At 44.2% G+C, this 25,782-nt stretch overlaps 1 protein-coding gene across 1 annotated transcript in view; it reads right to left on the bottom strand.

Moving 5' to 3' along the window:
• The window catches only part of OGFOD3 (2-oxoglutarate and iron dependent oxygenase domain containing 3), a 211,575-nt gene that overhangs the window by 2,679 nt on the left and 183,114 nt on the right, over nt 1–25,782 (bottom strand). The window lies entirely within an intron of this gene.

Genomic DNA, 25,782 nt, shown 5'->3' with positions numbered 1-25,782 from the left:
CGAACAAGGTAAATGCGGGGCGCCCTTAGCATTAGTCGCGGGGGGAGGGTTAGGTTTAGGGAGCGTAGCGGGGTTAGGTTGTGGGGGGGTTGTTAGGCACTCCTAGGAGGGAGGGTTAGGCTCTAAGGGGGGAGGGTACATTTAGGCACGAAGGGAGGAGGGATAGGTTTAGGCACTAACTGGGAGGGTTAGGGTGCGGGGTGTTAGGCTACAAGAAGGGAGGATTAGGGTTGGGGGGGAAGGGTAAGTATACTTACCCGACCCCTGTCGGGATACCAACCATCGGGATGCCGCTGTTGGTATTCTGACAGGAAGCATCCCGACAGCCGGCATTATATACCCATTCCGTCAAAGGGACTCACTTAAAACAATAATAAATAATTTAAATGCCATATTAAAAAGTATAAAACGCCAGGTTGAGTTCCTGTGGGAGCCTTTACCTTCTGTAAGTTGAAGTAGGTTAAGGGGAAACATTTTCAATAAATAAAAATAACGATATTGCATACAAAAAGCATTTTTAATTCTGAAGTTTCCTCAGTTAATACAACAGTAAATCTATGAATACAGTACTGCAGAATTGTCTGATTTTACTTTTTGCTTAAAATGTTAATGAGGGACATACTGTAACATATACTTGTAAAACAGGTCAGGATGGCAAATTTGAAACAATTAAAAAAAAACCAGACGATATATTTGCTCTTTCATTAACATAATGTTTACCAAACACTAACTCATTACATATTTCATTCAGCAGCACAAAATAACCCCAACATAATTATATATACAGTATATATATATATATATATATATATATATATATATATGTATGTAAATGACTGATAAACCTGTGGCTGTTCCCATGGACCAAGAAGCCTTTTCATTCACATAATGGTTGATGCCTGGATGGAGGATTACATCACACCGGCAGCGATGATGAGATGATGAGTGGTAATTTATTTATTATCATGTCCAATAATGATCTGAACCATACTGAAAGTTTGGATGCAATATGCAGTGTGTGACTAACATTAGATATATATTTATACACATTTAAATTTTCCATGCTCACACTTAATGGAGTGCCTACAGTGGGCAATCAAATAGTGATTTCTATAGCTGGCTACACACACTAGGATGACAAATCGGTCAGCAGACTGATCCGCCATTCGAGTGGCTATACAAACTTACCAATCGGCCGCTCGATGTGTCTGGGCTGACATCACAACTGGGCGGGCATTTAAATTGGTCAGTGTCTGCGGTCGCTGCAGCAAGTGTACAGGTTGGTCAGTGGGTCGCCCATACACAAAACCAGATGCACTGATATATCTGTGCTGCAGGGCTGACCTGATATGTATATGAATGATGTCATTCATAGACATATCGGGTGTGCACACCTACCGATGCACTCGTGACACCCAGCATAAGTTTCCAGCACATGTAACATTAAAAAACAATATCTGACATTGATTGTTAACACTACTTGCACAGGAATGTTAATTACAGTTTGTATGAGATGAGATGGACATGCACTCATAATGCATTCACCATAAGAAAATACAATGGCTTTTCTCACCCTGCTCGTATGAATTGGACCTTTACTTTACTTTAGTTGATCACTGATGACAATTACTGAACAGTAAAGAAATTATATAATGGAACAATTGTCAATATGTAAATGTAGATGCTGATCTCAGAGCAGAATTCCCAAATGTTGTCAGGATTGTGTATAAAACGCCACTTTTCAAATCAATCATTCTCACATCCTACATACTGTACATGCAGCAGGAGAGCAAGCAGGATCCCTAAGTCACAGCTGCCACTGCACGGCATAAGATTAAAGGAATGAATCCAATATGGTGGTACTTCAGTAAAATCTTGCTGTGCAGTTGACAAAAGCTATGAAACAATCCTGAATTAACCACTGCGGTACCAGAGACCGGCAGCCTTCTGCGTGTCCGCTGATGTGATTGGTATTGTATATCTTGATAACCTCCACAGAGGAATAAACACAAGGCATTGCAATTGGTTGGGTATGATATCCCAGCTGTCGGGATACCGCTAGTTAGAATACCGACATCGGCATCCTGACAGCCAGAATACCGACACCCATAGGACTCAATGGTGAGTAGTTTTCTAACCCCTACCCTAACCCACCATTCCCGGTGCCTAACCATAACCCTCCCCCCCTAGTGCCTAACCCTAACCGTCCCCCTAGTGCCTAACACCGCTACCTGACGCTACCCTCCTCTTGCAGCCAGATACTTACCTTCGGGATGCCGACGGTCGGGATACTGGTATCGGGATCCCGACCTGTCGGGATTTCGGCACCGGTATTAAGACCATCAGCATCCTGCACGCCAACTACATCCCGCTACAAAAAGAGTACAAGCAGACAAAACTTGATAAAATTATTAAATAATAACTACTGCTCTCTGGGCCTGATTCAGACCCGCTCGCAAGTGGGTCGATGGCCGGGCAGTGCGCGAGCCCCGGAGCGAGTGAGAAATTCACTCGCTCCGGGGCTCGCTACAAACGGGGCGGCTGTCGATGTTGATCGACAGCTCGCCCCGTTTTGTATGCGGGTCGGGGGGTGGCTAGTCAAACGGAGGCGTTCCCAATGGAATGCCTGCCGTTTGGGGGCGTCCCTACTGACATCACTCGTGATGTCAGTAGTGAGCTTCCTGAGCAGTAGTGAGCAGGAAGCTCACTGGGGCTTGCGGTCGACGAGACCCTACCACAAGGGTCTCGTCACAAGCCCGATGGTCGCAACCATCACCTGGCTGCTCGCAAAAGCTGTGGGTGGTCACCCATAGCTTAGCGAGCGGGCAGAAGGCCACACACAAAAAAAACAAAACGCCCTTCAGACCTGCGAGCGGGTCTGAATCGGGGCCTCTGTGTATCTCCATACCAACAGGATCTATGTTTGGACAGAAACAATTATGCATTTATATGCATGACTAAAAATGTACTTAATATGCCTTTTGTATATAGAAGAAGAGTATGCATTACCAGCAGCAGTTATTTAATATTAATATTTTTAATATCTTTTATGTTTGTTTTCTCCTTGTATTTTTAATGATGACTGGTTCTGCTATTGAGATATATATCTACTAACTCAAATTTGAAATGTATGTGCACTAACTAAAATTTTAAATTCAATTACATTTTAGGTTGCTCACTGGGTGACCAACATTCTTAAAAATCCACCTATACCTGGTGAAGCCAGCTATTGTTTGTCAGTGAAAATCATACTTGCCAACTCTCCCTCATTGTCAGGGAGACTCCTTGAAAAAACAGCAATCTCCCTGACTCCCTGCAGGGTCTAGCAATCTCCGTTTGCACCTTACCCCCTTTATGAAGCTGTTATATGAAAAAAACAGAGCTATATACATTTAAATGGGTTTATTAGTATAATTTCCCTGCATTGGTTATAAGGCACAATGGGCTGATTCAGCAAGGATCGCAACTGCGATTACGCACACAATTGGGCGATTGTTGCATTCTGCGCATGCGTATACATCGCAGTGTGATCCACTGCGATCGGGACTGCGATCGTAGTCACTACACAAACCCATCGCAGAGTGATTGACAGGAAGGGTGATTGGGGGTGGTGACGGAGTCGGCGAAACGCAGGCGTGCCAGGGTGTTTGAATTATCCACTGCGATGTCATGCACAGCTTGTGTACTCACTGTGTGCGATGAGGTTAGCAATTCCTGAGTAAGGTCAGAGATTGTACAAGTGTGCATGAGGCTTGCGATTGTACTCGATGTTACTGATGGTTTCGCAGTCTTGCTAAGTATTACGGATGTGTGTAAGGTAAGGTGGGCGTCCTTATGTTGTGCTGCGACGGCATAGCGATCGCAGAGGATTACCATATATTCGTAGTGAGACTGCGTGCGTAATCGCTATTGTAATTGCAGTTGCGATCCTTACTGAATCAGGCCCAATGATCCCTATGACTACATGCATTTTCTGAAAAGTATCAGTGTGTTTTCATCAACAAGTAAATCTTACTAACTGCTTTGGGGCTCATTTACATGTGGAGGTAAGTCAGGTTTATGGCACGCCCCCCAGATGTAGCAGTACACGCCCACTTTACCGCCGTGCTCACAGGTGCTGCTTTCACAATCTCCCTGAAATGTTTTTTCAAAAGTAGGCAAGTATGATGAAAATCAGTACTTTTGGATGGTGTGAGTATATATGTTAAATTATAAGATTCAGCACAGTGCATTAGAATATTAATACAACCATGAACAGCGTAAACCCTGTGTGCATGCTATGTCAGAACCAGTTACTGTGCCCGCACTCTGAAGCAGTGCTGCTGCTTATCACCTTGGCAAGTAGCACATGGGGGCGGCAGAGTGGTGTTTGGTTGAGACATCACTGCCAAACACCACGCTCCCAGCACACAGACATGGAGGATTAACAGCCAGAAGTTTCAAATGTTAGAGAAGCAGCTGGCATTAAGTGTTGGGGCACCACTGGGCAATTAAAATAACTGTATGAGACATGATGTCACTCATTTAGTATTTTAACCACCCCCTGACCATCAGCACCCTAGGCAATTGCCTAGGTTCACCTAATGGTAATGCTGACAATGAAAACTAAATAAAACAAATGTATTAGGAAACAAACATTAAGGGGTATATTTACTAAAATTAGAGTTTTTAGAAATAGAGATGTTGCCCATAGCAACCAATCAGATTCTACTTAACATCTTCTAGTAGGTGCTAGTTACATAATAGCTAGAACAGTGATGTTCAACCTTTTTCAACTGGAGGCACACTACACAAGATTTTAAAAGTTCCAAGGAACACTATCCGGTGATGCAGCCTGTGTGACCAATGAAAAAACATACACATTGGCTACCACATTAAAAAATACACCACGTTGGCCTTCACAGGAATAAAACACACTACATTGGCCTCCTCAGGAATAAAACACACTACATTAGCCTCCTCAGGAATAAAACACACTACATTAGCCTCCTCAGGAATAAAACACACTACCATTGGCCTCCTCAGGAATAAAAAGCACTACAGTACAAGTGAACTAAGTTGACCGCCGTGGCACACTTGACAACCGTGCTGTGGTTGAAAAACGCTGAGCTATCATCTGATTGGTTGCTATAGGCAACATCTCCACTTCTAAAAACTCTCAGTAAATATACTCCCAAGATTCCTGTCCTGTAGAGCTAAGTCTATGTTAGAACATTTTTGCATTATGACATAACATTAAAAGGGGTTGAACAAGTTTTAACCAGTATTTTACTGGATTAGACCATGGGCATTGTTATGGGGAGTTGTCTTCTCTGTGACTATTCTGGAATTATGTATTAGCCACACGTGGGAGACAGCACTAAAGGTAAATTAAACCAGAAATACTAGTTATCATTTATATGAATTAGTAATAACAAATCACAAATATAGATCTAAAAATGTCCATAGATTCACAGAAATCTTTCCCCTAAAAAAAAGAGAAGCAATAAGAAGTGTACTGACAGGAAAAAGTTTGCTGTGCATAGGAGAATATCTCCCTCCACAATGAATACTTTGGGCCTGACTCAGAGATGTGCGCTAATGCAATCACAGCTGCGATCTAGCACAATTCACAATTGCTAAAGCTTACCCGGGCGTAGGGACGCCCACTGCTGCCTTCTCATGTCCGTCTGACAAAGTGCAACAGCATAAACATCGATGCACATCAGGCAGTAATGCAGCATGTGTCAAGTTTGACCAGCCACAAACACTGCGGCTCTCCTGACACGCAGAGAGTTCTCATGCTGTAATGGAGATTGCAATGGCAAATTTATGCACGCCTAAGAAATGGCGTTTAATGGTTATATATGCCTGCATTTTTCTAACCACCCCCCCGGTACCACGCCCAAACACTGATTACCTGTTACTCACTTTGCGAGTGGTTCCTCTCTACAAGCGTAATGCACAATGGCAAACAATCGCTCGATTTACATAAATATCGGATTTGCGAAAATCTCTGAATCAGGCCCTTCATCTCAAATTCCCTAGTTTATAATAAGCTCTTGACACTTTTACATATATTTCTGAATTGTAGTTGTATCTAACTTGCACTCTGAAGTGCCAAAAGTCATGGGATATGTGCCTGGTATAGTGTAGGACCCCATCTAGACCAGTGAAGTGCAGCAACTCGACGTGGCACAGATTCCACAAATGGATGGAAAACCTCTGGAGAGATGTTGGCCAAAGCCATCTGTATAACTTCCCACAACTTGTGATATTTGTATGTGCAGGATCTTGGGTGCGAATTGACTTGTCCACCACATCCCATAAATGCTCGATTGGGTTCATGTTGGTTGAACGTGGTGGTCACACCATTCATCAGAACTCTCCAGAATGCTCCTCAAAACAATTATGGACAACTAGGGGCCGATGACACGTTACATTATCCTGCTGGATTATTCCATCGTTGTGGGGGTACATGAAGGGCTGCAAATAGTCATTAAGCAATGCAACATAGCGTTTACCGGTCAATGACAGCGTACCCAACCCATGCCACGTGAACACACCCCACACCGTTATGGAACCACCACCAGCCTGCACAGTGCCTTTTTGACAACTTACATAGTATTGATAGTTGTTGGTCGGGTGCGCTCTACTTGTGGATAGTGGAATTGCTAGGTGTTGAGGTGTGATTAACTGGGGGTAGTGTTAGTGTGTGAAGATGGAGGCAAAGAATGTGGTGTGTAGTACTATTAAAGATGACAGACAAACAAATGATGGAGCCAAATCACTTATTGAAAAGCACAATGCTGCTCCGATAAGGTCTGGGAGTAGGGGGTATAGGGGTGTGTGGTGGAGTTGGGTAGAGATGTGGATCTGGTAGGAGAGTTGTGATAGGCTGAGCTCCGGTGGGAAGGTAGGTGGACCCTTTCATGGGGCTCCTTGCTGTGCGGTTCTAGACCAGCACGTAATCCCTGCTGGACCTATGGTCTACAGTCTTAAGGAGCCGTCAGAGAGTGTGCAGGTGACTGGGTTTGTATGGATCTTTAATTTTTAAGTGGCAGTTCGTGGTGGGTTTTAGATGTAGTGTCTCAAGTTCCTTGGTATACCTACCGGTAGGTTGTTCGTGTGGCGAATATTGCGGCTGGGATAGTAGTGGCTATGTACCCTTCCTCTTTGTCCTGACTCGGTCTGCTGGTTCGATGGCTGGTGCAAAGGTGGTGATTGCTCGTCAGCGAGGCTGGATGCGAAGCTGGGTGCGGTGTCCGCACTTCACCTGGACCCGATGGTGAGGTAGCTCGCTCGTGGTAAGCGGCTGGGGTCACGTGGTGAGCGACCCTCCTCTGGGAGGTTGCCTTCATGGCGTGTGACGGGCATCGAAACGCCGGTGTGGGGGATGGTTGTCTGGGATGCGCTCTATGACTGTCCAGGGTAGGGTTACCGGTGGCTGAAGGTGCTGCTGGTAACCTGGACAGGTAAACGTCCCTTTCGTGGGCAACCTCCCCTGTGGGTGAGTGCCGGCGTGGTGATAAGTAGGACAGCGGGTAGTGGCACAGACAGCTCTGACTCCAGAGGTCAGGAGCGCTGTTGCCTTAGTGGGGAAGGTGGTTGGTGGTGGGTAATCTCCAATTTACATAGTATGATTACATAGTATGGACACCTATTACCACGAGCGCCGAGAGGGAGTGGGCGGGTACAGATTACTCGGGCCCGGGACTTGGCAGGAGGCCCGGGCCGCTGGAATCACACTGCCATGTTTGTTTGTTTTTTTCCAAATTTTTATTTTTATTAGCCACTTCAAGTTCTATCAAACCGCTGCTGGCAGCGGCGGGCGGCAGTATGGGGGTCTCTTTCACCAGCTGCATCGCACTGTCTGTGTGTCAATGTGTCACACAGACAGTGTCACTCACTTACAGGCAGCAGCCACGCCGCTGCGGAGCTGATGCACTCGCGAGATGATGACGTCATCATCTTGCGAGGCTCTCATCACCAGCAGGCAGTGCGGCACCAGTACCAGGATCCGGGCAGCAGCGGCAGCAGGCAGGGACAGATTACACAGACAGAAGCAGGTGATTTTGGGTGCGGCGCGGGCATCCTTTTTGTTTGTGTGGCGCAGCACTCAGCAGACAAGGGTGAGACTGGCTGCACTAAAGGTAAGAGCCCAAGCGTGCTGCTGACTGACTGTTGTGCTGTCCATCAAGTGCTTATTATTAGATATATCATATGTATTTTTTTTCACATATATATTACATGCTTAGATATATACCTATATAAATATATGTTATATAATACACACGTGGTTGTAGAATAGAGAAATAGGCTTGCATTCTATCTACTATCACTGATAAGGACCAGAGGATTGCTGGCAGTGATTGGGTTAAATGTGATTTATGGGACCTGATCAGGTTAGTGGAAGAAAGGGTGCTGCCAATTATTCAGTAAAGTGCAGCTGAGGAGTGTTGGAGTTACCACAATACAGGGGATTCTGTCTGTGATTAGGTTACACAGAGCTGAGCAGAGGGTTATAGCCTCTGGAGATAAAAACTAGACTTTGTAGAGCAGAGATGTCTTAATATGCATAGCCATAAGTCTGTAGCAGAACATCGAGTCGTGACGGAGGGAAGTTACAGCACATTAGCAGCAAAATTCTTACTGATGGAGCAGACGTAGCATCTAAATAATGTACTTTATATCTCTAGCAGCCAACAGGCCATTTACAACACAAGACAAGCATTGGGTAAGGAGTAAAATTCTATACTAATAATTCCTGCTTGGGAACAACATCATAAAAGTGTTGTAGAAATCAAATAGCTTGTCTACTGGTAAATTTGTCAGTATGGGACTTGGGTGTGTTGGGAAATGAGATTGTCCCTGTTATTCTTACCGTTGCGAAGAAAATGATCTTAAAGTTCTGGATTAAGAAATCTGCGCCCTCTTTGGCTGAAGTGAAAAACACTATCCTTCATATTATATATTATGTAAGAAGAGCTACTATCCCTGACATAGAGAAGGGTATTATCATGAATCTTAAAAAATGTATTCACTATATTGCAGCTTTGGATGTGACAGTCCAAACACATATATATAAATTATTTGAATCCACCAACTGGTTCTTATATAGACAATTAGACACTCATGTTTCTTAGTCAGGCAGGGTAGGAGGACCTTAAGCTAGCCACACACTAGACCAACTTACATCCAACTAGCCAACTTGTTGATTGGTTGGAATGAAAATCTGGTAACGTATGGGAGTAACTGATGATCAGCAATTTGTTCCTAAACGCCAGAAAACAGATGAAAATGGTCGTCAGACAAGTTTGTTAAATGTTTGATCTAAATAATTTGTTCAAACAACATTTTTGGTCCATTTTCCAGCATTTGGGAGCAAATTGCTGATTGTATTCCTTACTAGATTTTCATTCCAACCAATCAACTAGTTGGCTGGTTGGACAGATAATTTTTAGATGTGTGGCCAGCTTAACCCTCAAAATCTAAAGAGTAATTAACGGGTATCGATGGTACGATGTAGGAAGTATATCATGGCATGTGCATATACATATAATTTGTTCCCCCCCTTCCCTTATGTGTTTTCCTAAGTACCCCCCCTTTTTATGTTTGACATCATTATTATTATTATTATTATTATGGTATATTGTATGTTTAAAAAGAATGTATGTTATGATGATCGCAGTTCTATGTAATTGGATTACATTTAAAATGTTTGTGAAGTGCATCATTATGTTTGTAATAATTTTTCTATGAAACATTAATAAAATGTTTAAACCAAAAGTGTTGTGTTTCGTTCTCTCAAGTATACAGGGGAATTGAATTCAATGCGCTATTGAATAGCGACGGGAGGGACTCCCGAAGCTATTCAATACACCGCGCTGTTTGGGTGCGCTAAGGATTTCTTCTCGCACCCCCCTGGGGATGCAAAGAGAAACCCGACCACAGCCGGGTGCGCGGCTGTCTTTCTGCATAGCGCGGCGCTAACAGCCGCGCGCCCGGCACTTTGGTCAGAGAATGCCGGTTACCGCGCCTTAACACCATTGTTTAGGTGCGATGACCGCGATAACCGGCATTCTCCGACCACACAGCGCACTGAATTGAATAGCTTCGGGAGCTCGATCCCGGCACTATTCAATTCGTGTTGAATTGAATCGCCCCCCATAGGGAGCAGTCCAGCGATCTCAACTCTAAAAAATATGAAATTAATGTTTTTCTATGGTTTATAGAAGCCATACATAGCAGTCAGGTCTCAACAGTTGAATTCTATCTTGTAATAATTGACATAGACTATACACCAGTGTGGGGACCACTAATGAAGCACACCCCAAAACATTGATTTTTGCACTACTGTACCCTGATGGTCCGCCTGTTTAGATGTACAAAGCAGCACAGTGACCAGTATCACATCACTGGGGTCGAAAGTTGAATTACTGACCAGGGCTCTGTCTGTGTAGCATTTGTATGTTCCCCTGTATTTGCAAGGGTTCCTCCTGGTGCTCCAGTTTCCTTCCACACTTCAAAAACAAAGTGGTAGGATCCTGACAAAAATGAACCTTAGTGCGTATGTGTGTGCACGTAATTGCAAAGCTTCTTGTGTGTGGCTTTGCAATTCCGTCCAGTGCTGAATCTCACATTAATTCATTGAAATGGCATGACACCACCTGCTGCATTAACATAATAGCAAGGACAGCAATTCCATCCAGTGCTGAATCACCCCCTCAGTAGCAGACAGATATACAACTGTTATGGAGCATACACACGGGCAGATGTGTCAGATGAACAATTGAACGATTTGACCAACGATTTTGCAAACGATTTGAACTACGAATGATTTTTGACTGCATTAAAATGACTGAAATCGTCCAAAACTGACTGCAAACACATCAGATGTCAGATATCGTTATTTGACCATTGGGAATGCGCATCGTTCATCGTTCAAACATGTCAGATTTTCCTTCAGATATGAACGATTGAACGATTTTTTAGATCGTTATCATTCAGATCTGAAGAAAAATCTGACCGTGTGTATGCACCATTACATATCAAATTAATCAGCACAGTCTCTTGGTGCCTCCTAGTTGCATTGCATTGTGACTTATTTTTGGCAAAAAAAGCTGCCCGGTGCTAGCAGAGTCTCACAGGACCAGGCGCGCCAAGAGGGGCTGTTTGGAACGACTGCAGCAAAGACGAGTGAATTTTAATTCTGACGCTTCAGACAAAAACAGAGAAGAAAAATACACTACATCAAAAAGACCTAGGGCGCTATTCTTCAGTAGTGAAACACTTGAAAACACCTGTAGCTGTCATAATAAACACCTGGCTGTATCTGTCTTAATAAACCTGTGTGATTTATAAAATACAGTACATAAACCACCATTCAATATAAAAAAATTACCATGAAAAGTGTCACTTGTAAATAGCTTTCTGGACAACTGAGCCCCTTTGATTGCATCAGAGAGGTAAAGTGTTACGGATCAGCACCGACAACAGAAACAGCGCTCTAATATCTTCACAGCTCCCACTGATGCAGGCAGTTGAGTATCAGCAGTGCAGGACACTCCACCATCTGAGTCTCTAAATCCATGGTGACGGTGAGTGTTACTGTCAGATCTGTCATTTAAAACAGCGCTACCACCACTGGTCCAGCGGTGGTGTTATTGCAGGCAGGACGTTCGTTCTTGGAAGGTGTCTCACATTTATATGGAGTCCGAGGGGTTGTATAGCTTGACTGCCGTTACTAGGTATGCTGACAGTAACATCAGATTCGTACAGTATAGTGCAGCCATCAACTCTGCAGATTAGGAATCAGGATATTTGTAGTGCACTCCAATTATAATATGGACTACTACAGGAATGAACATCTTGAGGATATCACTATCAACTTGCTTTATGTCATCTGGACTAATTATTTGGATTTTTTAATAGTCCTATTTACATAAGGAAGGTTAGATTGGAAATTATCACAGAATAACCAGGGGATTTGAACATGTTTTTCCCTTGGAATTATTGGAAGTTGGGAAGTCCCTACAATAAGTGGCCATTCTACACACTGAGTATATGTTTGAGATTTACAAGCCTACTGTAGTTTATACTATTTATATTGTCGCTGGATTTATAATTTTTTTTTATATGTTGTCTTTATGTATGTATTTTTTAATAAATGTATTGATTATTCTAGCCAGGTACGTTTCAAGAGAGGAGGGGGCGCATGTGCAGTCTCCGTCACGGGCCCCCTCCTCTCAGTCTGGTGGTCGGCAGCGCACTGAGCACTAGTGTGCCCAGCGTCTATAGCGCATGTGCAGGTCACCGGGAAAATGGGCGTGGTGGCTATTTTCCCTGTAGTGCGCATGCGCAAAACGATGGGAAATGGCCATGGCTGGCATTTTCCAGGCGTTATTACAGCGCTGACACCGGCGGCAACTTGGGACTCCGGAGAGGTTAGTATAATATGGGTGCAAGGTGTGCGGTGCGGCCCCCCCTGGACTCAGGGGCCCGTGTGCACCGCACACCCTGCACCCATTTTAAATACGCCCCTGATTCTAGCTTAATTAAGCCTGTGCATCAAGTACCTTTTTTCATGGTAATTTGGTGTGCTATGCCCTGTCTTTTATTTTATTCTTACACACAGAGAAGACTTTTATCACAACTCGGTCTCACACTGGGGGAGATGTATGAAGGGCGATATGGGAGAGGAGTGGTATCAGCGCAGGTTATGTGCTTCTCACCCATGTATTATTGTGGGGTCGGGTGGTAATTGATAGCACGCCGATATGCTTGGCAATGTATGAATGATGCATAAGCTCCATGGCATCCCTGAGCACCGCGGCGCACCCTTTGGCAGCTTCTGTCCTAGAATAAGCCACATATAATATATATTATCAGTTCATTTGGTTTCAAAACGAAACCAAAAAAACATAAATGTAAAAATGTTAAATTGGTATAATTGCTAACATCATAAAGGGTCTATTGTTTGATACCAAATATATGGCCCCATTTTTTTATTCCTAATGCGACAATTTTATGGAATGAGCTTAAGCCAAGTTGAAGAAAATAAATAAATAGCAGTAACTTGTTTGGGATGCTGCTGATATATAACACATCGCATGCAATAAACTGCAATGGTTATTGAATAGCCACAATTCATGGTCAGTGTTCCAAGTTTGTGGGTATCCGGACTATAGATAGACAGTAAAAATTTTGAAAATGTCTAGATAGACACCAGATGTTAGAGAGTCAATAGGTTGACAGGGACAAAGGTCGACACTCTAAAGATCGACATGGAATGGGTACAAATCGTCAACATGATCAAAATGTCAACACGAAAATGGTCAACACACAAATGGTCTACACTTTTAGGGTTAGGCACATACCGGAGGGAGGGTTAGGCACATACCGGAGGGAGGGTTAGGCACTTACCGGAGGGTTAGGCACTAGAAAGGGCAGTTAGGGTCAGGCACCTACCAAGATGGTTAGGCACCAAGAGGTAGAGTTAGGGTTAGGCACCAAGGGGAGGGTTAGAGTAAAGATTAGGACTAGAAAAAAAAAGTGTTGACCATTTGTGTGTCGACCATTTGACCCTCTTCCATGTCAACCTTTAGTGTGTCGACCTTTTCTCCTTGTCAACCTATTGTCTATCTAACATCTGGTATCTATCTAGACTTTGTCGACCTTTTTACTGTCTATCTATTATACCATAACCCTTTTTGTGGGTTTCAAACACAAGGGGGTATAGTTACTAAAGTGAGAGTTTTTAGAAGTGAAGATGTTGCCCATAGCAAACAATCAGATTCTAGATATTATGTTCTAGAAGGTGCTAGTTAAATGTTAAGTAGAATTGCTATGGACAACATCTCCACTTCTAAAATCTCTCACTTTAGTAAATATACCACATGAAGTGTTGAGCACTTGCTTTGAAAGCATTTGGCTGGGAGAGATTCGAAAAGGCAGATTCCTCCTTCCACAGCACTGGGCACTCTACTCTCTTTAAAGTTCACCTAGTTAAAAAATCACTGTAATCAAGGTACAGGATCTATTATTCAGAAGACTAGGTGCTTACCGTGAATTTGGAGCACTGTGCCTCAAATACACTAAATTGCATCGTATTTCCCCACACTGCTTCTGGCATTCACCTTCTACTTGAATTATTAAAACTTAGTTTCCATGCATATAAAAATCATTTAAGATCAGCAAATATTTTTTTTTTCATTCTGGATTTTATACATTAGAACCCCACTCTTATATATATTTGTCCCATTTCAAGTTGACACTGATATTTGGAGTGTAAAACTTCAACGACAGATGAAATGTGTTCAAATATGAAATATGGCATACCCATGTCATCAGTAATCCTGAAATGCACACAGAGCTGACGATTAGCCCTGGGAAAGCATCTATCTATTAAAGCATATTGAGCGACTGTTTTGTTTTTTTCTACAGACACTTGAAACAGTAACTTATACTGTAGTTTGCACATGAAATAAAACCACTGAGTTGAAAATCTATAAAGCCTGGTATCTGTTCTCTGCCACTTCCATTTTATTTCTTTTTTGAAAACATGTAAATGGATGAGGAAAAACACTTAAGAAAGAAATATAGCCAGATAAAAACACACTAAGGCGTCCTGCAATTTCAGAAAGCCTCAATTAGGTTCTCTCCACTTCCTTAAGTATTGGTTCTTGCTTTGCCGCAATGCATGCTGTGTTTATGTTCTGTCTCTGTTTGATGTTACCCCCTAGATCCCATATACCTGAAGCATTTATACGCTGCAATGAAGAACCTTGATGGTTCATCCGCACCCCTGGAAAGGAAAATTAAAACAAAAATATGCTGTCAGATGGCACAACAGAGGGTGGCCAATCTTACATTCTGTTGCAGATAGAATAATATTAACACTAGGAAATTGGAATCTCATTATCAGATTCTTATGCCTTAGGTGTCTCCTCATCAGAAATATAACAAATGTAAAAATATGAGCTATGGTAGAACTTACACTTATCTGTATTTCTACGAAGTCCATAGGGTTCCACAGTACACCTTGGGGTATAGGTGATGATGGAGACATCGGGCACCACAGAGTTAAAGTTTTCAGCCTCCCAGGATGCACTGGGGTCCCTCTCCTATACCCCGCCCCCGATCCAAGGCAAACCAGTTACATAACAAGCCATAGGCCAGAGGAGGAGAAGAAAGAGAGAGAAGAAAGATCTGGAACACACAAGAATCACACTCTCACCAGAAGGAGACGGAAAAACCGTTGACCAGAGCAAAGCCCATCTGCAGTACAGGTGTGACAGGGCAGGAGTCCTGTGGAACCCTATGGACTTCGTAGAAATAGAGATAACAAGGGTAAGTTCTTACCATATCTCATATTTTCTACTTCAGGGTCCATAGGGTATCCACAGGATACCTTGGGGATGTCCCAAAGCAGCATCATTTAAGGGTGGGGACGCTCCTGTGCTGAAAGGAGAATACGCCGCCCGAAGGACGCATCCTGAGAGGCGAAGGTGTCAAATGCATAATACCTCACAAAAGTATGGACAGAAGACCACGTGGCAGCCTTGCAAAGCTGAACAGCAGAGGCACCACGTCGAGCTGCCCACGAAGGACCCACAGACCTAGTGGAATGAGCCCTAACAGAGGATGGAACAGGAAGGCCTTCATGAATATAAGCCTCAGAAATTGCCATGCGAATCCATCCTGCAAGAGTTTGCTTAGTGGCAGGCCAACCCTTCTTTCGGAAGCCATAAAGGACAAACAAGGAGTCCGACATCCTAAAAAAATTGGTACGGTCAACATAAATCCTTAGAGCCCGTACCACACCCAAGGTGGCCTCACCAACCAAGAGGTCTGGAGAATTAAAGACTGGCAGTATCATTTCCTCGTTAATGTGGAAACTAGATACTACCTTCGGGAGGAAACGAGGGTCCCTATGAAAAATGAGAAAGGAAGGCCGACATGAGAGAGCCCCCAATTCTGAGACCCTTCTGGCCGAAACAATGGCCAGAAGAAATACAGTCTTAGCTGTAAGCCATTTCAAATCCACTGAGCCCAGTGGTTCAAATGGTGGTCCTTGGAGAGCCCTCAGGAGCACAGCCAGATCCCAAGGAGCCACTGGTGGAACAAAGGGAGGCTGAATACGAAGTACACCTTGCAGAAAGGTGCGGACATCAGGAAGAGTAGCAATCCTATGCTGAAACCACACTGACAGGGCAGAAACCTGCACCTTCAGAGAAGCAAGGCGAAGACCATGATCTAAGCCCGCCTGTAGGAGCCAGCACCCTGGATATCCGGAACACCTAAGGATCATAGCCTCTAGGGAAACACCATTCACAGAAAGTATGCCATCCTCAATGGTAAATTCTTGCAGACGCAGGCTTCCGAGCTCTAAGCATAGTGTTAACTAAAGAGCTGGAAAAACCCCTGGACCTTAAGAAAGCTGTCTCAACAGCCACGCCATCAAAGTCAGACGATTCAGGTCCGAGTAATGACAAGGACCCTGTGACAACAGGTCCGGACGTAGAGGCAACAGCATCAGAGTGTCTACGGTGAGACTCCGAAGGTCTGAGTACCAGTGACGTCTGGGCCATGCCGGAGTTATCAACAGGAGTGTGCCGCCTTCTTGCTTGAATTTTCTAACCACTCGAGGAAGAAGGGAGAACGGAGGGAAGAGGTATGCAAACTGGAAGGTTCACCGGACCGACAGAGCATCTACCAGAAGAGCCTCCGTGTCTCTTGTTCTTGACCCGTACACAGGCAGCTTGTTGTTGTGTCGGGAGGTCATGAGATCTATCTCTGGAAGGCCCCACTTGTCCACCAGGAGCTGAAACACCTCTTGTTGAAGAGACCATTCTCCTGGATGCACGTCCTGACGGCTGAGAAAGTCTGCTTCCCAGTTGAGGACTCCCGGGATGAACACTGCCGAGATGGCAGGGAGATTGACCTCCACCCAAGTTAGGATGCGGGACACCTCTGTCAGCGCTGCCCGATGGGTTCCTACTTGGCGGTTTATGTAAGCCACCGTGGTGGCGTTGTCCGATTGTACCTGCACGGGTTTTCCGTGGAGAACATGTTTTGCTTTTTGGAAAGCATTGAATACTGTGCGAAGTTCCAAGATGTTTATTGGAAGCACAGATTCTGCCAGGGTCCACCTGCCCTGGAGAAGGACCCAGTTTGCCACCCAAAAGGGATATCCCCTGTTCAGGCGAGTCGTCCGCAACCACCAGGCCAGAGACAGATGAACCTCCGGAGAAAGTACTGTGGTCTGTGTCTTTATCCAATGGGGCAACCCATTCCATCTGGAGAGGATCAACTGCTGCAGAGGTCTGGAGAGAAACTGGGCATATTCTACCATGTCGAACAGTGACACCATGGAGCCCAGTAACCTCATCGCTGAGTGAATAGACACTCGGCGGCTCTGAAGGCAACTGCGTACCTTTAAAATATATATATAAAATTCAAGCGCACAGGTATGTCACAGTAAATATATAAAATCTCAATTTATGTAGCTTTAAAATCTTTTAAAACAACCTTTTTTCTTCAATAGTCCATTATTACTTCATCAAGCAATCTTCTTTAAAAGCCAAAGGCCCTCATTCAGAGCCGTACGCTCTGAGCAGAGCGCACGCTCTGAATGAGGGCCGGCCTCTATAAAAATGGAGCGTCCTCCTGGACGCTCGTATAGCTGTGGGTCACCACCCACAGGCTATACGAGCGTGCAGTTTGATGGCCGCGATGGTCGTGACCATCGCGACCATCGAAACTGCGAGCCGGAGCCTGCGGTTGAGGTTTTCAACCGCAAGCTCCGGAGTGATTTTGGCTCTATCAGAGCCAAAATCACTCCCACTGACATCACTAGTGATGTCAGTGGGCCGGTTCCCGTGGGAACGCCCCCGTCAGGGAGGCACGCCCCCGGCACGCCTACCAAAGGGGGCGTGCTGTCAATCAACATCGACAGCACGCCCCCTTTGATCAGACACAACGAGCGAAGGACTTTCCTTAGCTCGTCGCGTCTGGCGCATGCGCACGACGGAGCTCCCTCCGTCGTGCGCATGCTCAGTCCAGAACATCGACCCACTTGCGAGCGGACAGCCGCTCGCGAGTGGGTCTGAATCAGGCCCAAAGTCTGTTAATTATTTCCACTAATATCCAGCACCTGAAGCCCAATAAATATTCAATCTTGTGTAGATCTCCCTCTGTGTCTCGTAGCGATTAACATGCATGACAAAATATGGGAGGACCGTATCTGGTGTAAAATCCTCAATTTATTGGACAACATATAGTAAAACATACATATAAAAATGTGGCAGCGTACCAGAAGCGACCTTTTTAGAAAGGCACATCAATCAGCATGTAGGGGTATTAATGCTTCCCCTCATATTCAATACCTTTCTGGATCAGCCTCAGGATTCCCACAATTTGGATCACCAACGCGTTTCAACCACTGCAGTGGTCTTTATCAAGGTGTATGTATGAAGGTCCATGGAACAGGTATTTATACCATATAGCAACATCACTCCCACATGGGGTGTGTTTACAATTAACTCTTTCACTGACTTCTTATTTCCATTTGGTGTTTCTAAAGTGGACATGCTCAGCCCTGTATCTTACCTTTTATGAATTATGTTATAAGATCGGCAACTTACTGTGTTCGTTTATCTTTTGCCGCGATCGTGATGCGTTCCAGCCTGTGGAGCGCATAACATAATCAGTTGCTGTACGTCTATTGCGTATCACGTGATTGGGCATCATGTGTTAACATGCAGGTGGAGTGTCAAATACACTCACTGTCTTCCGGTATCGTGGAACGCAATATGCGTTCCACCATTACTATGTGACTATACCTAGTTCCTTCTTCTATTTCAAACATAACGGAACTTAGATATAGTTTGATCATGTATCCGGAAACCCAATAATATACTAAGGGTGCATTATTACCATAAATAAACCCTATGACAATGAGTACAATTTATAATAAATACAATTAAAAATAAAAATTGGGTAATACATGGGTGTTAAAAGGTATGGACTTATATAAAATAGGCTTGTATAAAAAGGCTTATAAAAAATAGGACTTTGATAAAAATAGCACTATTATAAAAATATATGTATAAGCTTGTGTACAAAACATAGGAATTTACAAAACATAAAAATATATGTAAAACTACATGTAGATGAATAAATACATTACATTAAAATGAAATACATTAAAACCATACATTTCTTCCTCATAAAAAACATTTCAATTCAAAGCCAATCAGCTCCCAACTGTCATCTCACAGGTTGTGTTTGAAAAATGACAGTTGGGAGCTGATTGTGATAAGGTGCCAGCCAATCAGCTCCCAACTGTCATCTCACAGGCTGTGTTTGAAAAATGACAGTTGGGAGCTGATTGGCTGGCACCTTATCACAGACTTATCACTTTTCACTCTGTCTCCTAACACTGCTTAGTAACTAGACCCCTTAGACTGTAAACTCCAATGGGGGAGGAATTGATATGAATGACACACATACTCTGGGCCTGAATCAGAGCCGGACGCTCTGAACGAGCGCTCGCTCTGAATCAGGGCGTTTTTTTTTGGTGCATCCTCCTGGACGCTCGCATAGCTGTGGGTTACCACCCATAGCTTATGTGAGCGTCCATGATAATGGTCGCGATGGTCAAGACCATCGCGACCATCGGGCTTGTGACGAGACCCTGCGGTAGGGTATCGCTGCTGCAAGCCCTGGAGTGATTTTGGCTCTATCAGAGCCAAAATCACTCCCACTGACATCACTAGTGATGTCAGTGGGGCCGGACCCAGACAGTAGGCGTTCCCATGGCAGCCACACCCGGCACACCCACCAAAGGGGGCGTGCTGTCCCTCACCATCGACAGCACGCCCCCTTTGGTGCAACACCATGAGCGATGGCTGCCCCGTCGCTCGCCGGGTCTCGCGCATGCGCACGACAGAGCACCCTCCGTCGTGCGCATGCACATTTGGGTACCATCAATCCGCTTGTGAGCGTCCTGCGCTCGCGAGCGGGTCTGAATGAGACCCTCTGTACAAAACTGCATAAATTGATAACCCTATATAGATAAATTATACTATTAACATTCAGCTGCTTGAAAGCTATTTCTGCTTCATTATGAAGTGCTTTAGCTTGGCATAAAGCCCTCTTAAGAATATTGGGCACAGCTAATAGATCCTGACATGTCTCTCTCCGTAGAGTCATTTGTGATATTAGCTCCCCTGCTTTGTGTACAAACAGCCTTGAATCTTTGTCTAGCTTGAAGAGTGCAGCAAGCCAGGCTAGTGTCTCCTAGGCTCTGCCTCTAATTGACTAGCTGAAAAATCAATCATTACTTTGATGGGAGGAGGACGCATTCTAGTTAATCACTTGTATGGAGGGATTGTGAGAATGAATGAGACATCATTCATTTCAGGCTAGAAAGCTTCACCTTTATTATTTCTTAAACATTTGAACTCCCCTAACTCAGTCATTGCTAAAGAAAGGATTCTCCACTTGACACAGTATTATTAGACTATTGTTTGGTTTGCAAAACACTGCTTAAGTGTTAAATTGAAAATAAGTTGATGTGTACGCAAATATGATGCCTTACGCTGTCATCTCCAAAGTTATAATAGGAGACACTTGGCAGTCAAATAAATGTTAACATTGATGAAATTCTATTTACTAAAAACAGATGACCTGATTATTATTATTATTACATTTTATTTATAGGGCGCCACAAGTGGTCCGCAGCGCCGTACATACAGTAAAGGGTACACAGAACATTACATTACAATACAGTAACTAAAATATAAACAGAACACAAGTAACAATTAGCAACACAATTCTCCATACACAGTACAGCTCTGAAGGTGAAGGCTGTCATAGAAGTGCTAGAGAAGAAGGCTGTGAGACATTGGGGAGGAGGACCCTGCTCCTAGGAGCTTACAATCTGATTCAGAGATAGACACAATGCCAGTTGAGGGATTATCAGTAATGTTTATGTGTCAAGTTCCATTACCGTCATCACTCACAGTGAGGATTTACTCGCAAAATGATTGACAGTCAGAGACAGTTTGTGGGCAGCAACTCAAAAGCAGCATGTTGGGATCGTTTTCGGGGGGTGTTTCAGCCTGTGACTGCGACTAAGCAGTAAAAATGGCTCTCGCATTTCGGTTCCCACAGCCATTCTACGCAACCACAGAGTTACTCAGAAGGCTGATAATCTACTGATATGCGACCGATGTTGCGTCTCTGTACGCAGTCACTTGGGTTTCCCAGTGGGTATCTCAATACAAATCCCGGCATCTGCGACATTTTGCATATTTTTGCACAGCTGCTGAGTACAAATTTGCAGCAATGGTGGCATTGGTGTCCATCTCTAAATCAGACCCAGAGAGCATTGCCCATCAGTATATGGGTTATGTGACTACAGCTAGTCTTACTACAGAATAGATATGAACCATCAGAGATCGCAAAAGAATCTAGTTTCAAGCAAGGATGACTTGGCTTGGGCAAACGAGAAAGTGGGCGTCTCAGTCCTTGGTCATTCAAACGCTGGCTACTATACTGTACCAGGGAAAGGCTAATAAGAGCATTTGCTCTTCTCTGGCCACAGCAGCTTCCACCTCTGAAGGCCCAATATCTGAGTTGTCTAATGATATGAAGAAGAGAGACATCTAACACTTCAATTTACATTTTCTACTAGTAGATTATGGGAGAGGAGGCTGATGATCGATCTATGTCATATATTGTATTAAATCAAATAAATTACATTGCACTCAAACAAATACATAATTAGAAGTATTTAATATTAAATAGACCTATTATCCAAATCATGTTTGTCATGGCCAGGGTATTTCAGCATGGCGCTAGGTGGGTGTTACCTGTGAGGTCGTTGTGGCGCGGGCTGTCTGGTGGCGGAGCTGGTGTCTGGCGGGGGGCTTTGGCTGTGCGCGTTGTTGTGCGGGCCTGTTGTCACTCTGCGCTGGTAAGGCCTGGCGGCGTCTCCGTTCCGTTTGGCATGGGCGCCGACATTTTGCCTTCTGGCAATGTGATGCGGCTGGCCAATCCTGGTGAGTCACATGTTCCCTCCGGCCAGTAACAGCACGGCATGGGGTATTTAGGAAGGGTCAGTGCCTTCCTTCTTTGCCAGTGCAACGTGTATCTCAGCCTAGCTGGGAGGGAGTTCTCTGTGCTTATCCTGTTCCTGTGTAAGTCGCTGTCTGCCAGTCTGCCTGTCAGCTCCTAGCTTCCACTGGACTACCCTGCTTCCTCCACCACCCTTGCCCATACCCGAGTGCCTGAGCCTGCTGACATCCTGCTCAATTGCCTTAGGGCCTGATTTAGAGCCGGACGCTATTTGCGCTCGCTCGTTCAGAAAAAGGGGCCAACTATTGAAATTGAGCGCTCGCTCTTTACGGTCCGTTGACGCCTCTATCTCTGAGCGAATGAAACATGCGCTCGCTATTTTGTAAAGATGACCCCTGGCCGCTCGCATCCTACGTCATCTCTGCTATTTATTTGATTAATCAAGTACATCAAAAGGCATCTGAACTGCTCGCAGTGCTTGTGGTAGGTTTTTCCTACCGCAATCATGCGAACAGTTCAGGCTAAGAAACATCCAAGTGATGTGGTCGATGACGCTGCTTTGTTAATTATGCACACCATTAAAATGCCCGTTTTGACCATTTGGCACGCCTGCGTTCAGATCACCACTCCACGTTTTCAAGCACCTTCCCCTGTTACCACCCACAAACGCCTCATCCTGTCACTCAAATTAGCAGGCACTCGTTATTTTGCGAGCGCTCGATTTCCGACCGCAATGACTGGTTGGCGCATGCGCATTACGACCCATACGCATGCGCAGATGTGCGAACATCGCTCGGAGCGAACGAGCGGCCACTTAGTTCACTACCTGCATACCTGGCTATTATTTTCCTGCATCACTACCTGCATACCTGGTTGATTATTCCAGTCTCACTACCTGCACACCTGGACAGTTCTAATTGTTTCTACTTGGACATTAACCCATTACTCCCACCACAGAACTCTAGTGCACGTTTATATATACCTGGACTTTTATTTACTGCCATATTTTATGTCTGCTCAAGCACATATTAAAAAACCTAGTTTTTTATTCAAACCCACTTCTGTGATCGCTCCTGCTACCACCCCGGGTCCACAAACAACCCAGAACATAACAATGTTGATGCACGAAATGTAGATTCTTAAGCTGGGTACCCGCTACACAATATGTCACCCGATCCGGCGGATCTGGCTGACATATCATCTACATCGGCCAGTGTGTACCCGATATGTCATTGATGATGCGGGAGCCATGCTGTCGGCATTTGGCAAGTGGGTATGCACCCCCGCCGAGTCCCATCACTGATGAGGTCGTACACACTAGACATCCTCAAGTGTGTACCGGTCTTAAGATTTGACCGATATGCAGTCTTGATTTATTATACCTATTATCAAAACTTGCTGGAAAGATTAAAAAATATATATTGGAAGCAATAACTTTTTAATTTTAGGGCCTGATTTTGAGTGGAACGCAGTCGCAGCTGTCATTGCATCTTTTGCCGCAGTTGTGTCTGTGACTTTATGCTAAACCCGCTACAAATCCCTTCTCTGGTGTACATCCGAATGTGCAAGGACTGAGACGCCCACTTGTAGCATCTATAGACGCTGCATTACTGTCTCGATTGAGCCACATGGACTCAAGTATGCATTAGGCATCACTGTACAGCCAGTGTCTGCTGTGTCCATCCAGGGGTTGTTGTGTCCACCTAGGGCAGGTGCTGCTGTGTCCATCCAGGGGTTGTTGTGTCCACCTAGGGCAGGTGCTGCTGTGTCCATCCAGGGGTTTCTGACTGTGTCCATCCAGAGGCAGGGGCTGCAGGGGTGTATTAGGAAAAAAAATATTATCACACTGTAAGTGGAAAACGCAGTGTATTCGTAAAAAATATTGCAACATTGTTAGTGGAAAAGTCAGTGTACAGTATTCGTAAAAAATATTGACACTGCTAGTGGAAACGCAGTGTATTCGTAAAAAATATTGTTACACTGTTAGTGGAAACGCAGTGTATTCGTAAAAAATATTGTTACACTGTTAGTGGAAAAGTCAGTGTACAGTATTCGTAAAAAATATTGACACTGCTAGTGGAAACGCAGTGTATTCGTAAAAAATATTGTTACACTGTTAGTGGAAAATGCAGTGTATTCATAAAAAATATTGTCACACTGTAAATGGAAAACGCAGTGTATTCGTAAAAAATATTGTGCCACTGTATGTAGAAACGCAGTGTATTCGTAAAAAATATTGTCACACTAACTGGAAAACGCAGCATATTACAAGACCACAACATAGTGCTAAATAACGTGCATAATACTGTATATTAAACACAATGACATCACAAACGCCTCAGCTGAGATTCACATAAACATTTTCAATAGGTGAAAATAGAGGATATGGTTTCAAAATGGAATAAAGCAGCTAAAATTGCATTCTCTGATTATAGTTTCCCTATTCCCTACCTCAATTTCAGCGAGTCAGAGGGGCAACTCCATGCAACCGCATTCCAGAGTGCAGCTGCTCCTCCTATAGCCCAGGTCAGAAGATGTGTAGGGGGAGTGGTGATATGGACTAAAATGGAGCTCACATCCACTAAAGTGGACAATGAATCCCCAATCTAACAGGGAGCGCAGCTCTAATTTATACACAAAACAGGATGGGATGACGATATAGGCTTTGGTGCTGGTATAATCTGGGGTGATGGTATAGGCTGGGGTAACGATATAAACTGGGGTTATAGGCTGGGGTGACGCTTGGGCATAAGACTAGGAAAGCCACATCTTGGGTGTGGAATTACTTTAACCCAAATCCTGACAGCAACAGTTGTGAAGGCATCTGTACCATTTGTAAAGCCAAAATTAGTTGAGAATCGAGATAGGGACCTTAACCATCTAGGAACCTCCACCCTTTTACGTCATCTGCAGCGCATGCATCAGATGTCGTCATCGTCATCATCATCCCCATCAGTGTGTACATCCTCTTCTTCACGCAATATTAATTTGTCGCCGCTGGAATCATTACAGCCACCTTTGTATTTTTTTTATTTAATTGCTGGTAAAGATCTTCCTCGTGGAATTTGAAATTCATTTTGATGAACATCATCTTTTCCACATTTTGGGGAAGTAGTCTCATAGGCCGATCACTGACAAAGTTCCCGGCTGTGCTGAAAACTCTTGGAGGGTGGGCAGCTCAAGTAAAGCAAAGCCAGTTTAGGGCCTCCAAATTACCTTTTTTCCCTGCCAGTAGTCTGTCTGACATGCCTATTTGGATGCTATCATTAAATTTTATTTAAATAGTCCTCAACCATTCTTTGAATGATGACCGTATCAGATGGAGTACCGGTAGAGGTGTCATTAATTGTAGGCAATTCTTTCTGACCCGACCAGATGTCAAAACTTGGTTGTGTTGACTCATCTATATCACCAGTGGGTGTTTTGAAAGTTTAGTTTTTTTCTCAGTAGATGCACTTGCTGGAGAAACTGAAGGAGAAGCCATTGCTGCATCACGTGCCACTTGAGCTCACAATTTGCTTATCAACAGTTCTTTATATCTCTTTAGATCTGTGTCCGTTGGGAAGAAGAAACAACGTCTTCATCCCTTCTGGGATGAAAATCCACTTCCGACAGCAGGCATGGTGCTCAAGGATTCTCAAGAAAGACACAACATAAGACTTAAACCTTAAATCTGAAATCCTGCATTTGCTCTGTTCCGCTTATCCACATATCTGT

Source organism: Taudactylus pleione, unplaced genomic scaffold, assembly GCF_031769625.1.
Source record: "Taudactylus pleione unplaced genomic scaffold, aTauple2 ptg000012l, whole genome shotgun sequence".
Taxonomy (NCBI): Eukaryota; Metazoa; Chordata; class Amphibia; order Anura; family Myobatrachidae; genus Taudactylus; species Taudactylus pleione.
Note: the sequence above shows the minus strand (reverse complement) of the source record. Positions and strands in the feature narration are given on the sequence as shown.